Raw genomic sequence first — 5,522 nt, forward strand, 5'->3', positions numbered from 1 at the left:
ACCACACACCAACCTAATAATTATTTTCTCTAAATACAGTCCTAACCATCACACACACTTGCCTATCTGATTTATGTCAGCTGATACTGTGTCCATCGGAATAAGAATCATCTTTTTCCAGAACTCGCCCGCAGGATATGTAGCTTCATTATGACAATTTTCTACAGATATATATTTAAAAAAAAAATTAAAACATTATTTAAAGATAATGTTGTTAACGACTGAACTGCGCAACACCATTTTATCAAGCCACTCATCTGCATCCTCCAGAAACAAGTAACTGTAAGAGGAGAACAAATGATTGACCTTTTTTCCTTTTTTTTTTTTTTTTTTTTTTTTTTTTTTTTTAAATGAAAGCTGCTTGCAAATGAACATAGAAGTCAAAGCAAACAATACTGTAACTTATTTCCTGGAGCCAATGATGTCAACAACATCTGCCACAGACCACTAAATGAAAAAAAAAAAAAAATCTGCATCATAAAACACTTATAGACCCTTTGAAGGAAGTTCTGGGTTTTGAGAAACAAGAACATAAACTGAAAACTCTGCAAGTATTAGAAGATAGAGGACTAGCTGCTGACAGACTTAACTAAAGCCACAAATATACGTTAGTGAAAAATCTTAAGTTTTACTGTGTTTAAAAAGAAATTTAAACCTCTGTGTTTTTTAATAAAAAAGAACAAAACAATTTAGTAGAATTTTTACTTGGCTGGAAATCATTCACATTCATTCCTCTATTTATATCCACGTAAGCGAAACAGTGAAATAATTATTGAACCATTAAATCAGGATTTTGAGAAATACTAATTAAAAAAAGAACAAGAACTGTAGCGGTTAGCTGAATCCAGAGAGCAGCTCTGTTCTCACATCCAGCTGACATCCAATACATCCAATAGGGTTTACTCTGATGCTGAACAGGCGCTTGCATTAGGGTAGCGTATGGTTCCTAACATGAACTAAACTAAGGCATTTCGGCAGCGGGTTTCTCAGGAACACACTTCTCTGATGTACCATAAAGGTGCTGCTTGTGACATGACAGGACAGTGGTTTATTTCAAGTGAAGTAATCTAAACCTAAAGCAATTTGGAGCAGAAACCTTTAACAATACTACGGAAAACAGTCTAGAAACAATCCAAGCACCCTGAACGACACCTTTATTCACGTATTATGGAAACTCGGCAGAAACTGAGGAAGCTAACATTTGAAGTAGAGCGGGTCACATAGACTATGAAAAAGCAGCAAGTAATTCCAAGTACAGACCAGGTAGAACAGGGAAATAGTACTGTAAATAGCTGCATGCCAGTTTGATTAGCCTGCTTTCTCACAGCAAGGTGGGAATAATGCCAGTTAGGACCAAAGCCAAACCCAGGTTCCAATCTACAGCCTCAACCATGCCTACTGGCCCAGATTTAAACCAAAATCAGATTAGGGGCAGACGGATAGAGAAGATTTAGGAAGATCACATGTGATGCAACTTTGTAATCCCTTACACAGCTATCAAGAAACGCTCCCTTGACTTGAGCCCCTCTTCCTCTCTGTTCCTGCAAGCAGAATACGCAGAGAAATGCAGTCAAGTTTGCCAAGTACACCAAAAATACCAGCAGGAAGGGAGTTGTGCAAACAAACTCAAGCTAGGCGAACCAATTCTTGACCACGCTAACATTTAGATAAGGAAATAAAGAAAAAACTAAGTATGGCACATCACTTGAAAAGATAAGCCTAAAGCATACAGTAAGTATAAAGCTGCTAATCATTATATTCAGTGTAATTTAAGAGTTACCAAGATACAAATTAATACCTACCAAGTTCAAACTTTAAAAGCAGTAATAATAACCTAGACACTTTTTTTGAAACATGAATTTAACAAATATATATCCTAATATAACTATGCATTGAGAAAAAGCAAAACCAACCCGCCCCCCTGCCCGGCGCTCAGGCAGTATGTTTTCATAGTCCTGCTGGCTCTGCCACATGTAGCTGCTATTATTCCTTAAAATATGTCAACATCACTCCTAAGCCAAAAATAATAATATTTGGTAAATAATGTTATCGACAAATATTAGACTGTTTACATCAAGCCTGGCTTGTGCTGACAGACTGGTTTCCACAGCTCTGAGCATTCGTATGCTCTCTGACTTCAACAGAAGACTGTTGTACTGTGCCAGCAGCCCCCACCGCTGGGGCAGGACATCTGTCCACACCCTCCAACCTTCCCAGGTACACTTACCTCAGGGAACAGCCACACTGACGTCAGTGCGACTTCTGCGTACAGACACCTATATCCTTTAGGATTTTTCAGGATAAGATTGTCTCTGTTTAGAAGTCCATCACTGCAATCACCAAAGAGTTGGTATGCAGACCAAAATTTTCAGAGGCCTAAGGGAGTGAGATACTCGGTGCACAGTAACTTTCAATCAAATTTGCATCAAGTTCTTGTTAGCCCATTTTAAATCCTTATAATGATACATACCGAGCAGCATACAGCACACATTATGGCCAGGATACAGAATGATACAGACCTTCGCAAGGTATTACCCTACAGAATTAACAATCTTGCCATTATTTTGTATTCTGCTGAAGGAGACGATAACAACAAAATGTACAAGAAGGGCATCAGGAAGGTTCTTCATTCTAAAAACACAGCAAAGTTGTAATAAAATATTTGTGATTAAAGCAAATCCATGGCACATGAAAAATCCTTTAAAAGAGACATTAAGATTCTGGACAAGACTTTACCAAAATGAGCTAAATAGCTGCTACAGAAACTCCAGATTCACAGATTTTATATCAAGAAAAGCTAAGTTTCTTTTTCTGTGTTAAAGACTTACAATTCATGAGCATAACCATTCATGATTTGTAAATTCCTATGTGTCATTCATACAGTCTGTGACCTGTGTTTAACAGACTAGGGCACTCTCAGATACACCAAGATGTTCCATGCTTGTGACCGTACACATGATCAAAGGTGGAAGAAGAAACAGTGAAAGAAACCCAAGTGTCCCGCTGTATTCTATATTCCTCTTGGTACTGAGTCTTTGAAGAATGATCAGACATAAAGAACAAAAGGGAAAAGAACACTCTAACATAGGTTTTGTGTTTTGCTTGGCTTTCTTGACATACTGTAACTACGTAAGAGAGGTTTGTCCTCCCTATATAAAGTTATTTGTTCTAAGCACCTTATTTTCCCCAAAGCATTCCATATTTAAAATGGTTGGACATTTCACAGACGTTAAAAGTCATGACATGATTTTTCTTATATTAAAAGAGAGCCATGTTTAAAAAAAAAAAAAAGACTGCAAGTTATTAACTACTATAAATTGTCTGGGTTTCCCTCTCCACCCCTTCAGGCTCTTGCTATTCTCTTGCTTCAGTTCAGCATCAGTGATTCCAGTACACAAGAAAAAAATCCTACTGAAATACAGGTGCATGAGGAAAGTCACACTATAAATTACGATCCTGGAACAATTCTTTTTTAAAAAATAAAAAACTATATTTAATTAACTACTTGTAGTTAAGTTTACATAGAAGAATAATCCTTACCTTGTACTTTTAATATTATTTTGCACATGGTCACTGATAGCACAGGAAACATTTTAGAACTTGTAGAGTTGGTGACGCTCAGTTTTTGTACCTACCACAAAATAAGTATTTTGCACACACCGAAAATCTATTCAAGGCACATTTGCATTCAAGACCATTTTAAGTAGTGCTCTGAAAACAGGAGAAGAAAGGAGGAAAAGGATGAAGTTTTCCCAGTCCAGGCTAACAATGTTTGCTTAATCAGCCTAAACCAAACACATTATGCAAACGGTTATTTCTGTCTAGGGGAAGAAAACAAAATCTTCAGTGTAATTACCATCAAAATATCTTATTACCAAACAGAAGAAAGTGTTCACTGTTGCCCTCCCCAACATATGATTAGGAAAAATCTACATTAGAAAGTCTAGGATTCATTAGTCTAACCTTTTTTTATTGCATCTTTCATTTAAACTTCAAAAACCTCAAATAATAGAAATTCATATTGGAATTACATTTTCAAGCTCTTTTTTCTTGACATGAACCCAAATTCACTGTTACAAGATTCCTAAAGTAGGCTGACTCCCAGATGTTTTCCTGTTCTTGGTATAAAACCATCAGTCCTGAAGATTCATTTGCTTTTGTTGATCCTTTTTTTTTTTTCCAAATACATTCATATCTTTGCACAATCTTTCCAAACCATGGCACAGCTCTGAGCTACTTAAAAATGACAGTGGTTAATAGGTATCATGGAAGAGAGAAAGCATTAAATAGCACATCAGAGTTACTTTAGGTCTCTAACTTGGTCCACAAACTTGAAAAGTGCAAGTGACTTATTGGCACTTTTAAATTATTTTAAACTACTGGCTGAAACAAATATTTGGATTCCAGAATCTTGTTAATCAGTGCGGATGCTCCATTTTTATATTTCACACTTCCAGATATTTGCACAAATGGTTTTTTTTAGCCTACTAAATATCAAAAACAGTAAACACTTTTACATAAGCTTTTTCTGACCTCTTAATCCATTTCTAGTCTAATGTAAACAGGACCAAAATATTCACCAGCTCAAGAACTGTATGGTTTTGCCACGCACCCCCTCACTGCAATAACGTAAATGAAAGCTTTAAAGAAGCATTTTCCATGTGTGACCACAGCAAAAATTTACTTGCAAACTACTGATTTTGTTCTTCACTAAAATAATGAATGATGGCGTTGGTTCACAAAATAACATATAATCCAGTCCTTTTGAGAAGCAGGGGTTTTTTTCCCCATACAAACACACACAGACAATACTTGTTTACCCTGAAAGTAAACAGCAGTAGGAACACCATTAATGCACACTGGATTTAGTCCCCCTGGCTGCTTCTCAGTCAGCTAAGCACACTGATGAAAAATCTGATACCAGGTATGAATATAACCAATGTTGAATGGATGATGAACTGCCACACCTCAGCAAACAGCCACCAACATAAAACCATCCCCAGGTAAGAGCCCCCTCCCCGGTGACAGTGAGCTGGTAAGTAGTGCTATTTGGCATTTTGTAATTTTTTTTGTCTTTCATCTCCACATCAAGGCTAGATACCTTCCCAGCACTTTTTAATTACAGATTTCTAAGTTGGGTTCAATACAGTGACGGGCACAGAGGGAAGCAGGAAGCCAGACAACCTAGCAACCTTTCCTAGGATCAATCTCCCCAAACAAACAAAAGCCATGAGATGGCAACAAGTGCTGGAATGAGTTTCCAAGTTCACACCAACCTTGCCTCAAATCACTTTTAGGCATATGAAGCGTGCTGCGTGCCTCAAGGTCAACACACCCTGATGAGCAGACCCCGGCAGCTACTCAGTCTCTGCAACCCAGCCATCCGAGTAACAACATGCTCATCTTTCTGCTCAGCTGACATCCCCTTCCACATCAATCGATTTTCAACCTGGGCACAGAACGAGCGAGTAAAACCACTGAACATTTATTCCTGACAAAGCCAATTAGGTCCGGCTGCACGA

This window comes from Eurypyga helias, unplaced genomic scaffold, assembly GCF_000690775.1.
Source record: "Eurypyga helias isolate BGI_N326 unplaced genomic scaffold, ASM69077v1 scaffold25481, whole genome shotgun sequence".
In the NCBI taxonomy this organism is placed as follows: domain Eukaryota; kingdom Metazoa; phylum Chordata; class Aves; order Eurypygiformes; family Eurypygidae; genus Eurypyga; species Eurypyga helias.